This window comes from Syngnathus acus, chromosome 16 (genome assembly GCF_901709675.1).
Source record: "Syngnathus acus chromosome 16, fSynAcu1.2, whole genome shotgun sequence".
Taxonomy (NCBI): Eukaryota; Metazoa; Chordata; class Actinopteri; order Syngnathiformes; family Syngnathidae; genus Syngnathus; species Syngnathus acus.
Window position 1 is genome coordinate 5,090,409 of NC_051101.1, and position 13,854 is coordinate 5,104,262.

Below are 13,854 nucleotides of genomic sequence, written 5' to 3' on the forward strand. Positions count from 1 at the left end.
AAAAATACATATGTATTTAAATGTAGATGAACAGAGCACAAGAATTAAAAAAAAAAGTCATAAAACATTTATAAGCTGGCGTCAAAGCAAACATCCAATTTAGGAATTTGTCACTCATGCAAACCTCGTTTACCCTTCTAAATGTTGATTAGTTATGAATGTGATGTGAATATGATAATCGTGGTCAGAGCTGGCATCTACAATGAGTCAGTTAAGAAACTCGTCAAAAACCCAAAAAAACAGTGACTTGTCTCAGCTCAAGTTCCTTGTGGAAGACAAATAGTCCAATATAGACAGCCATTTTCCAGAATGTGTGATCTGTGTAATGCATTGCATTCACCGGAAAAAAGTCCAGTCTCTTCAAATATGGGAAATGTCAGTTGATCCTCGCCAAGTCTTAAATATCCCAAGCTTGACACCACAACTGTGCAGATACAACGCAGCGCCCTACGACAATACTTATTAAAACACTACAAATGAACAAAAAATGAATTAATAAAAAAATGAACAAACCTTGAAAGACAGAGCAGAGCATGCCTACTTCATTGGCCATGGATATTAGATTTCACTGGAATGATTCACCCAGAAGAATGTGAGAGCTAAGATGGCGCAGTACAAGCATTGGTTTATAATCTTTTCGCTGGACAGATTCACCCAAAACAATGTGAGAGCTAAGATGGCTCAGTGCAAGCATTGGTTTATAATCATGTGAAAGCCAGTCAATTGATGCTGCCATGGTTGCAATATTTAAAAGATATTTATAATTGTGTGTGCTAGAAGAGTCATTTGAGGGACTCATTGGAACTCATTAAGTGGCCCTAAAGTGGTCTTCAGGGATGAGGCCTTGGAAATCAAAGTTGAATTTGGTCACCTGATATTGAACTTCAGAAACTAATCAGACCCAATTCAGTGGAAAAAAGTTGTTCGTCATCTGTTCAAAACCATAAGTTTCTTATCCAAGGTTCGTGTGTGTGTGTGTGTGTGTGTGTGTGTGTGTGTGTGTGTGTGTGTGTGTGTGTGTGTGTGTGTGTGTGTGTGTGTGCGTGCGTGTGCTTATAAATCATACAGAATAAATGAAGGAAGTGTGGTCTGATGTCACACATGAATTAAAGAGAGTTCAGGTAGCCAGGTAGCAGTTGAAGTACATATGAAAATAAAAAATATGTTCATACATAAAATATGTTCTCGTTCAATGGCCGTTTAGTTAACTTTAAATAGCTGCAATTTAATGATGATGTCAAAGTCATGATGTGGAGATCTTCATCAATCACAGCGTTATGAAATTGTTAAATCAAACCTCAAAATGCCAAGACTCAGAACTCATCTATTTTATGGCCCATTTATTAGATTTCATCATCTTGTGCAGGTGTATTGTAATGTTGTGGCCAGTAAATCTTTTCAGCTGCTTTTATTGCATTTTCTCCTGCTGTCTTACACTTGGACATATTTCTTTCTGTTAAATTCTGCAAGAATAACATTGGATTTGCATTACTGCATGCTAAAAAATACTGCACTGACAGAAAAGGAAAGACATCTTGGCAAAAGTAATGAATTTTGTGGTTGGAAAGCCAATTCTCTGGCTGTTTTGAGTTGGCTATTGACTGTGGGCTATCAATAACATTTAAATAATACAAAAAGAACATTTGAAAATATAGTCATTTTAGATCACTGGCTTGGACACTGGCAAGGACAACAATGTCAATAGAATATAACTTCAATCCATTTCAGTATTTATTTTGAGAAAATATTAAATATCTTTGCACGGCTCTAATAATTCAAAATGTCCAGTACAATCTGTTTGATACCGTGCTGCAGATCCCAAGTCCTGGATTGAGCATGTAACTGGGGGAAAAAAAATGAATGGCTGAATAGAGTGGAGACAACCTCTAATGCTGATTTTGGGAGATTAGCTTGTATTTTTCTGTGGAAAGGTTTTGAGGTTCAGGCCACAGGTATGTCAGAAAGCAGGCCGTGTTTCACAGTGTCTGGAGCTGCACTGTCCCTGCGTACAATAGCAGCCCGTGCACACAAATCCACCAGCAGGTTTTAGCTACTGTAAAATACAAACCACTTGTAAATCTAATGTTTGAGATGGAAATACCAAACTGAAATTGAAGTTAAATAGTAAACTGAAACGTTTGGAAGAATTTATAAATATTTATGAGTTGTAACAAAGATGAGATGAGAGATGAGAAACTAAAGCAAGCAGCTGTTGATGCATCTAGCACACAGGTGTCAAACCTAAGGCCCGGGGGCCAGATACGGCACGCCACATCATTTTATGTGGCCCGCGAAGAAACATTGTGCATCAAATTCGTGTGTCATTACTAGAATTGCAACTTGTCTTCACTTTTAATAATATCTTTTTTTTTAATATTTGACGAGTTTTTACTCGTCTGATTTGAAAACGAGTTATTTGTCAGTTTGTTTTGTAGCTTTTACTGTATATAATATGAGGTGCTCATACATTCTTTTGGATTGACAGTCATAATGGCCCTCCGAAAAGAAGCTATGACTACAATGCTGCCCGTGAAAAAAATGAGTTTGACACCCCTGATCTAGCATGACTGACCAAATTGCAGGAATACATTCTTAAATGTATAGTGTACTGGGGCCATGTTCTGACTATTGGAATTGGTCTTTTATTGTTTCCTTTGGTACAGTCCACACATTGAAGTCTATCTTTTCAAATGTCTTTTGCATTTTGATGCATGCATCACTGTGTCTACCATATATCATTTTTGTCTGTTTTATTTTTGTTTTTCTGTGTCAGTCATGGTTGAACATAAGGATTTTGGGTCTCTAGAATATTGGTAAACGGAGTGTTTTTGTGAGATTTAAAATTTGAGGTTCACCATATTGAATATGTTCAAAACTGGATAGAGGCATACACGCTATTTGAAGAGCCACTCCTTGCATTTGATAAAGTGGATCGTTTTTGGTTTCAGCCACAGAATACATATGATGTGAAGCAAAACAAGTCCAGATTTCCCACTTCTAACATTCTAAGCCTAAAGCGTTGAATTTATAAAAGACAGGGTCCATGCAAACATCAGTGAAGAACCCCTAGTGAGGATTTCTTACTCCGTGTGACAGGCCTGCAAGGCAAAATGACTTGTATAAGGCCACTGGTCTGCAGGAACCACATTAAAAACTTTTCAAATATGTTCCACATCACCCTTCAACAATCTATTGTGACAGCTAGATTAAAGAATTAATGTGGTGCGCTACACAGAAATTATGTTTGACTTGGGATTTAAAAATAAAAACCTATTTTATGTGCACAATATGTTTTAAAAAAAAGCATGTGAGCATTTTTAGTCTTATTTGTGCTACGAAAGGAGTGAGACAGTAAGAATTCCTTCATTTGTGATCACTGGATTGATAATCTTCAGATTTGACACTGTGCTTGCTGCTGTCCGCGAGCTCTTTGAGCATCACTATGGAGGTGGTAAGATGTTTCTTTTTTTTGTGACAAATTGTGACATCGTCCGACGATGGCCGTATCAAGGTGCACTGAGGCTTTCTACAATTTTGCCAATGGCCTTTCCCCTCGTGAAATATTTTTCCACCTGGGGTAGAGTGACAAGTGTGCCATTATAATCGACTTGTTTTCATTTGTACCGATTTTCTTGTAAAGTTCGCCTCCATGGTGACGCTGTTCAACCTTGCTGAGGGGACTGACCAATGTGTGTGCACAGTATGTGTGGCTGTGTGACTTAAAACCTGAAAATGTATTTCCAGCGTGTGTGAAAGCTTACGTAGACAAAGCCATACTCCTTGAAATGTGCCAAACACAGCACAATTCTGGCCTGCTGAATTCTGACGAAGCCAACAAAATGACGAGATGGTGGCCACAAGACGCCCACATATCGGGAACTAATCAATCAGAGAAAACCTGTTTTCCATATCAAATTAAGGAGATCACAGACCCAATCGGAGTAAAGCTTATTTACTTATTGAATGTTCTGTAATATTGATGTGAAAACAGGCCTTTCAAAGTCAGTTATTCCTAACAAATTACAATAACTTGGGAAAGGGAATCCAAACGAAATTATCTTGCAATCCTGGTAAAACGACAGAAGATTATTAAGTAAATACGTAAGTAAATATAAATAAATAAATACATAAATAAATAAATAAATCTGTGGTTCAATTCAATTCCTAAATACACTCGATCAGTGGCAGAGTTGAAGCTTGCATATACCTCAAATGAGTTAAGGTATCACTGTATTTACTTTCATTTTGCTTTTTTAGAGTGTGCAGGATAATGACTGCATGTCAACACAGACATTCCCCTTGTAAGTGGTAAAACCTCGAGCCCTCATATATTTTCCCCCTCAATTTTATGACAGGTATATTTACATTATGGTCAACTACTAACACGAATTTCAGTCAGCTTTAAAATTGTTATTTTTGAGATTTATAAAAACGTTCCATTTATTTATTGAGGTTAGGCTTAAGTCGTTAGTTAGAAAATCTGGTATTTCATTCATGCATCATTGTTGGGCCCACAAATGAATCATAATGGCATGTTTGAACCGCTGCCCTCTATGAGCAATAGATGGGTTCCAAGTTTTCTCCGAATGCCACTAAAGGGCAATTACGTGTGCAGTGAAAACGTGCTGAACCCAAAATCCTTACCATACTAGGAAGCAGGATTCAACTAAGGACTGCCAAAATTCTATATGAATTTGTTCTTTCCGCTTACCTACTTTTATCCATGGACTCACTTGAGCCACTCACACGCTGAGCAATCAAAAGCAACTTAACTCTTTAGTTGCATTGTACAGTGTGCGTGATTCTGTGAATAGTTTCCATCAATTGCCAACAGTGTGCAACTAGTTTGGCTGTGATTGCACATGTCGAATCGCAAGCGGGCTTTGCGGCACCCACTGTTTATTGATGAAACTAATTGGTTGAAAGAATGGAAGAGGTGTTTCGATAACTGTACTGCCAAGGGCTACTCAAACAATGTAATGAAAAGAGAGTTGTTGCAGTGAGTTTGGGCTCGTCAGTAGGTGTGTGACAGTCGGTTGTCAATTCATTTATTTAATTGCGATCAGACAGTTGTGTCTGTTTCAGACACATTTCTCAATGTATGGCTGGCTTTATGATGGACACATTCCAACTTGCCTCAACCTGATACCATGGTATTGAGCATTCATTATTTTCTTTCTTCCATTTCTTCCTTGAATATATTGCCGTCAAGACTACAGAGTGCCTCTAAATGTAGAATAGTGCAGCTTTAAATCATTAAGATTAAAAAAATGTAAATAATGTATTCAAGATATTGTCTCCATATCTTGGAAGTCAAGTTTTAAAATATGACAGTTTAAAAATATGAGAAAGCAGGATCGCATTTTCAATAAAAAAGACTTACATACATAATCGTTTTTGCAGGGTTTCCATATGTTCTCTATGTTCTCAAGTAAAATCTGTAAGTGGTTTTGTCTTGTGCTTTAAAAATTTCACAGAGCTATAAAATATTTGCTTTTTTTCCACCAATCATTCATTCATTCTCCTCGCTAGTGTCATGCATGGGCGTGCTAGAGCCTATCCCACATGTTCTTGGCCGAGAAGCACCCTGAACTTGTCGCCAGCCAATTGCAGGGCACAAACAGAGAACCAACCATTCACACCTATGGACAATTCTTTTATGCTAGCTTTTTGCTTCAATCAAACAAAACAAAACTCAAACATTCTCTTAAGCATCAGGTGGAATGACCACACTTCAGGTTTTGGGTAACAGCAGTAGCAAATTAAAAATGTATGCTGTTTGTGAAATGCATTACATGCACAATCAAACTATAAACAATTAGTAAGAGTTAATTATTGTTTGTCCAACTCCGTTTGTTAACCATAAAAAAATTGTATAAGTTCACTGGCACCACTGCCAGCCACTGGAGATGGACCAAACCAAAACAAACCAAACCAAAACAAATCATTAACAACATGCAAACCTGTGAAAAGATGGAGAAAAATAATTTAATTGACAGCAGCCACACTTTTCTTAAAAAAATGGCGGTGAAAAACAGTTGTAGGAAGCATGTGTGATGAAGGCAAATTTCTCTTCCAATTTAGCAGAAAATATGTTGAACCCTTTTCCAGCTGGAAACAGTCAGGTTCTCTAAGGCTTTTCTCCCTGTTTACTTTTAACTGTTCATATTGTAAGCATGTGTTTATAATTTCGGATTGCTCTGCTGCTCATAGTAATTTAGCAGGAATAAACTGAGAAAACACGTTTGGTGTGAGAAATATTACCCAGGCCAACAGAGTCTTGTTATTCAGTGGGTGAGGTTTGAGAAAGAGCAGCCGGCACAGGCACACAACTGCAAAACGTGGGCTGAATTACAATTTATAGAGCGTATTACAACAGAAGCTCAAGGGAAGTTGGTCAGTTTTATTCATCAAGTTGTTACCAAACACACGCAGGTGTAAAAATTTGGGTGGCTGTACAAGACCTATGGGAGTATAGTGGTTCACTCAGTTGACATAAGTGCTCCTTGCGTGAGAGCTAAAATGTAGATTCCACAAAAAAAAAGTGTTTCGTAATGTTCATCGGTATATCTTGCCTCAGATTACAGCTGTCAGACATACTTTGCATATCTGAATCGTTGTCACTGAAAATATGTTCTGCACTTTGTAGACATTTATCCACATCTGTCCCTTTGCATACTTTGGTCAATTCAAAGTGAAGACCTGAGGTTTGTTTATTGGCATTATTTTAGTGCAATGATGCCTTATAATTTATAACGCAATGTCTGAAGTCAAACCACATATCGGCCTGCTGATGTGAGGGGAAAATTACAAAACATGACCTTGCTGACCTAATCATATATTCTTAATCATATATATATTATGCAGTTAGTCTTGACCAATACCATCCATACATGTGAAAAGAAAAGAAACTAGGGTCTACAAAAGTGAATCACATGAAAATATTTGAAATATTGCTCTGCTAACAGTAAACTCAGGAGGGAAATCTTCTCATCAAGCAAAGTGTATTTCCGAAATGTCTCAATGGAGGGTCTCTTTTGGTCATTTGTTTTTTATCACAGGCAACTATAGTGCAATTTATAACTTTAGCTTAAAGACAAACAACCTGTAAATGCCATTAGTCCCAAAATGTCTTCTTTTTCATTCATCTTTTGTTTTACGACAGATTCCTGTCAAGAAGCACATGCCATCAGTCGGCATGTGCTTTTCATCCGTGCAATAGTGATGTCCACTACATATATTGCGTTTGGACAAAGCAGGTGTAGGAGCATTTTATGACACTGAAGAATTGAAGCACAGTAGGAGTTATCTAATGACTTACGATGGCAGACTGTCTCTCTCTGGGTAGAAGCAAACATGTGGTTTACTTCTTGCCAACTCTTCCTTTCTCTTGCCCATACATCTTTATTCAATCTTTCTTATAGAAAAGAAAACAGATGTTACTGTGATTTGCCCCAGTCGAAACCCCAAAAGACCTCTAAATCAGCTATCGAGTCAATACAAAAAACACATTTTCGTCAATAAAGATGATACATTTCAAACCTAAGTTATTACTGTATGAAATTTTATATTATGACTCAATGTGGAAATGTGTCCAAAACACCTTTAGGCAAGTCCAAAGCTCATGAGAGCTACATTTGGAAATTATTAGTTCAGCTGTGCAGTCGGTGTTTGCAAAACGCAGTTTACAGATTTGTCAGGAAATTAAATTTAATGTGGGACTTCATTTATCTAGCACAGCAAAGATTAAGGGCCTGGTTTAGTAATATCCCAATATCCTATAAAGGGGGTGTTAAAATGTATTTTTACACAATAACCAATTGCTCACACTGTTAGCAACGAGTGTAAAAGTGGTGCAGACTGCAATCAAAAAATGGTTTTGCGCTTTGGGCAAAGTAGTTATACTGGTTGTCACATCAAAGATTTGCTAAAATTATAAATTTTAACGTAATCTGTCTGATGTGTTAGTGGAAAAGGCAAACAAACTTATTTCTGAGTATTAGAAAAGAAATCTATCACTCAGAGAATTTTTCTGAAGCCAGCAATCGAACAACAGATGTTTTATTTGATTTAACACTAAAATGCGTGGCAATCGATCATACAGCATCTGCCCACCCTATGCAACACAACACTGCGTACCAAACCCGAAAAACTGCTCTGGGAAAGAGCAATATCATTTGCCACATTGACCCAAATGTTTTTTCATACCTCCTTCTTGTGAGTGACAAGCTCTTAAATAATTCAAAAGCTCCAAAATTCAATTGCTGAAAGAAGCAGAGGATGTCACATGATAATGTTTGTTTCTGGCATTTCAGAAAGATTTGTACCAGCAAAAAAGATCATTTGTCCTCAAGGCCTATTTTGCCTATGCCTAGTTGTCATACTTCCAAAAAATAGGATGTTTCCTGGCCTATATTATATTTAGTTTGGACTGACCAGGCTTGAAAAATGATGTCCAGTCTATCTGTACTATCACAAACATTTTCTAACATATTGAATTCTTACAAGCATGCAATCCTTGAAAGCCGTTGAGAAAACCAAAGGAAACACAAGAGAGTTATCCGTCATGGCTTTCACAAACCAATTTCTCGTCCTGTCCAGACCACAATATCGGTAACTAATAAATGGCTCTGGTTAAACAAAAAAATGGATGCAAAAGGGAGTAGAGGAAGTTAAATATTTAATTGCATCCAGTACGCTCCAATCTGCTCAAGCTGAGAGAGAAATGTGTTTCCCTTCACAGAAGAGAGAAGAAATAGGTGGGTGGAGTGGCTCTGTTTCGGCCACATGTTGGTAATTCACAACACATAAAACTCACACCTAATTTTCACACCTGTAGCTCAACATGCTCTTAGTCACTCATTTACACAACTAAATGTGTCTTTTAAGAGGATTTGCCTCGATGTTGGACAACAATAAAAACATCTCAGGAGAGGATCTTAAACTGATGAGGATGCTTTGAATATTTTCACTTTATGTAGCCTTGCTGTCTTTCTCACCCAAAGTCCTGATCGCACGATGTGTACCATTTGTTATTAGATTGACAAAACCTAGCCCCACTTCCAACTATCACATCTGAAATCCAAAATGTGTTGGATGTAGAGCTTTCCTACATGCCAAAAATTGCAAGCTCCAGATGAGAGAGATATATGTCTTCGGACCAGGTGACTCACAAAATCACACAGTGACTAAAAAAAATCCATATAAGTATCTTGAAAGTGTTTTATTGTTTTGCACTGATGGACAGTGCCAGCAGAAGCAGCCAAATCCATTGAATAAGAAATCATTTTCTCAATCCTTGTACAGCACTTGGGTCCTTGGTTGAGTTGAGTTGAAATAAATGTTGGTAAATTCAGTTTTTGATGAAAAAATAATGCAAGTGCAAAGTGTTGAACGCTTCACAAAAACCAAAACAACACTAAACACACAATGCCTTCACAACACATTCTTGTTAGCAACAGCCATCCTTTACTAAAACACAGATGGCAGCAAGGCCTAACATGATGGCTTCTACAAGCCACTACCTCATTAACCTTTTAACAAGATACAACCTAACACCCCAACTCTCCCAAACAAGGCCAGGAGGGAGATCTGAGGCGATCACCAAGGGTCAAAAGTGGAGCGCACCACAGGGGACAGATGGGGAAAGTCTGGTCTCAGTTTCACACACGGTGCCTGCTACCAAAAAAAACCAAAAAAAAAAAAAACTTAACATTAGAGCCTTACTAATCTTACGTAAAAGCAGAGATGGTGCTAATGACTATAATAGATAATATATGGTTATCCTCTCTAAGGTCAGGGGCGTAGCCTGAACCTTTTCAGTGGAGTGGCCAGTGCGACAGAGGGTATCCAAACACTATTCCTTCTACGTGGTTATGCAGCGCGGCTCGGTGGCGCACTGGTGAGCACGTCCGCCTCACAGTTAGGAGGGTGCCGGTTTGATTCCACCACCGACCCTTCCTGTGTGGAGTTTGCATGTTCTCCCCGTGCCCGCGTGGGTTTTCTCCGGGCACTCCGGTTTCCTTCCATATCCCAAAAACATGCTCGGTAGGCCGATTGAGCACTCCAAATTGCCCAAATGTGTGAGTGCGAGGGCGGATGGTTGTTCGTCTCAGTGTGCCCTGCGATCGGCTGGCAACTGGTTCAGGGTATCCCCCCTGCCCGATGACTGTTGGGATAGGCTCCAGCACGCCCGCGACGCCCGTGGGGACAAGCAATATAGAAAATGGATGGATGGTTATGCAGCTCAATGTCTGCCTTGCCTAACCCTGACCCTAACCCAAGCAGCAACACTCTATACATGCATTTCCAACACTACAAAATGAGAAGTGGAAGATCACTCCATCAGGTTGCCAGCTGTCGTTAAACACCATAAATAAGAAGGAGAAATAAGACAACTCAGGCCACCGAATCTTCTGCAATGACTTTCCCAGCACCTACCTCCCCAACAATGACACCTCAACAGCCTTACCTGACTCGAGGCGCTCTGAGAGAAATACACAGAAAATAAGGACTATTCTGCACCAGTCTATCCTCCTCTGTCAATATATGCACATTGATTTTGCTCTAAAGGTAAGTTACAGTACAGTATATACTAAGAACTGTGGTGCTAGAGGACATAATTCCCCCAACTAATGGTTGAGCAGAGTAAGGCATACTTACGGTTGATTTCCTGTTTTGGGCAAGTGAAAAGTTGTCAAGTATCTTGTGACACACTTCCTGCCTTTTCCTTTATTCTGCATCTCATACCAGTCTTTTTTAATGACCACAATTGGCCATAAAATATTGAACTTTCATGTGTCTCGACCGACGGGCAATTCATTTACAGCCTCTCTGAACCCATTGTGTTCATAACTTGGGCACCTCCTGTACTATCACTTCTAATTACTTAGTTTAAGACTAGTCATAGTAATTAGCAATGCAAACAGATGTCTTAAAACACACATGCACATCTCCCTTAACACTTGTGATAAACAGATAAATTGTATCCTGACATTAAACAGGTGCCTGGAGCTGTCATCTGACATCACTGGCATTTAATTACAACAAAACTGCTCCCTAATGGCTGGCACTATCTGGTCATTGTACCAGCAAACGAATTGTGGTTATGTTCTTAGCACAGCCCTTAGGACAGATTTTTTTATTTTTTTTATTTTCTCATATGTACCATGTGTGAATCGACTCTTAGGATGAATGCCATGAGGCAGGAGGTTCCCAAAAAGTCGAAATGAATCACATCAAGTAAAATGAAAACACTGATGTGCAAAGCTAATTCTCTCTCAGGAAAATTACTGTGATTTTGGGTGAATATATGTAAAGAGCTGCCACAATAAATATTTGAATTCAAGCTTCATAAGGTGTGTGCAGACATAGTATGTTTTTGTGAGAGTGTCATTTTAAAATAGTGGGAAATTCAAGCAATACATACTGACTGGAACTTGTTCTATTTTTCAGCAACATGTTCCAACACAATGCACAACGTTGTTTAACTATGAAGATATTGAGGTCTGTCCGTCCGTCACTGACGGACTCCCGTTTCACTGGCTGACAACTGGCGGAACCTTTGCAACACTGATGGAATAAGTGCCAATGAAAGTAATTTCTGTCCGTCTCCTGAACCATCACTAGCACGAAAAGCAAAGACAGGCTTTGGCAAATAATGTTTTACGGCACATGTTGGCATCTTGATGCGTTAGCCCTGTCGAGAACTTGAAGACTACCTTCCATTCCAATCGATCGTGTCTGTGTGTGACACCGCCCCTTACTACTAAACCTTCCATATATTTGCCGTTACTGTCTTAAAAATGTCAATGATGATGATACATTCATTGAATTGATTTCTACAATGATTTAGATTATTTGATGCACTGCTCTCATATCTATAAATGAAATACGATGACAAGTCCAGTTAAATTTATTTATATATTCTCAAGGGCTTCACATGCCCACCGTTGACAATATTAACATCCTCTGACCTTAACCCCTACCACACATCCACCACACAAGCATACACCCCGATAAAATTCCCCAAAATCACGTTAGATTTACATGCCACCAATCTTGGACAGGGTTCTTCCGGCAGGTGTATGATTTCGACAAATGTCTGTCTCCGAAATATCACGTTTCGCGCTCATGTATAAGGAAATGCACTGCAGAACACAGAGCATGGTGAAGCGAGATGAACCAAATTCTCAAACTGATGATTAAGATGCGCTAGTTTTTACGTTCCAGTGCAGCTGCGCTGTCTATGAAAATAGAACCCTTGATGTCTGTCTTGCATGAAGTGACTCAGTGCAATTTTTTTTACAAAGCTCAAACAGAATCGGATACAAACTGTGCCCCTCTTATGCCTTCAGACCACAGTTGATTATTCTCACATCATCACACGTAAGAGAAGACAGTCCTCGCTATTCATGCATATGGATGCACGCACGCAAAAGCTAACCAGCCCCATATTGTCAGCTGCACTTCTCTCCTGTCCACCACCACAACAAAGCAGTATGTCATTAGAAAGTAATTAGCCAGTAAACATGTAAACTACTCGACCCCTCTGTGAAGATAGCCAAACCATGTAACTCCTGCTCCTAACAGCTGTTTACCGAAGTGGAGTGCTGCTTGGGTTAGGGTTAGGTTTAGGGTTAGGCCACAATCCAAATAAAATAATAAGAAGTCAGTGGTGGGCAGTAGTGAAGTTTCTGAAATGGTGACTTCTTTACAGTTCAATAACTGTCTATAGCAGGGGTGTCAAACGCATTTTTTTCACGGGCCGCATTGTAGTCATAGCATCTTTCGGAGGGCCATTATGACTGTCAACCCCAATAAATGTATGAGCACCTCACATTATATACAGTAAAAGCTACAAAACAAACTGACAAATAACTTGTTTTCAAATCAGACGAGTAAAAACTGGTCAAATATTTAAAAAATATATATATTATTAAAAGTGAAGACAATTTTCAATTCTAGTAATGACACACGAATTTGATGCACAATTTGTCTTCGCGGGCCACATAAAATGATGTGGCGGGCCGTAACTGGCCCCCGGGCCTTGAGTTTGACACCTGTGGTCTACAGCATAGCCCATTCTATCTAAGTGTTAATGCTATATTCAGACAACAACAATGGGGGGGGAAACATTTACCGGCACAATTACACACTACAGGGAGATGAAATTATTCCGATTTTTAAGCAGCAAATTTCTATCGCCATCCTTGGGTGTTGAGGCAGTGTGCTGGAGAACTACTTCAGAGCTTGTTATTTTCTTTTCAATGTTTGAATGTCATTTGGAGGGATTAGCTCATGTTAGATACTGAAGCTGTTTTAATATAAAGTAATTGCCAAACACAAAACAGAGGTTAGGTGATGAAAACACATGCGGATATTACGTATCACTTTGGCGCTAATGTCATCCTTTTTCCTCAGTTGTGTCCTTTCGTTTCCCATACAGCTGTTGCTTCTTAAAACTATTGCAATACTACTACAATTTGTGAGAGTTGATTTTTGAGCACTAAATAAACTGCTCCTGACATACAGATGTATCTAATATTTTATACCTTAAAATAAGTTTGTTTGAGTCGAGTTTCTGGCTACCTAAAAATCTTTTCACCCAACTCCACTCAACCATTTTATGTTGACCAGATGGTTGTGATCTTTGCTTGATGTTTGGTTTCCAGCTGACAGTGAGTTCATTGGCACTTTTTTTTAAACAGACGTCTAAAATAATGGACTCAAGTTAAGTGAGAATCTTGCCAGTTCAAGGGACAACTCTCATGACATGTCATTCATTTGTTCTCCTAATGATATAAAGTACTGTTAGATAATTAGTCAGCTGGTTTTGGCTTACAAGGTGAAGCT

At 38.8% G+C, this 13,854-nt stretch overlaps 1 protein-coding gene across 2 annotated transcripts in view; it reads right to left on the reverse strand.

Annotated features, from left to right (window-relative positions):
• The window catches only part of rspo2 (R-spondin 2), a 52,748-nt gene that overhangs the window by 29,022 nt on the left and 9,872 nt on the right, over positions 1-13,854 (reverse strand). The window lies entirely within an intron of this gene.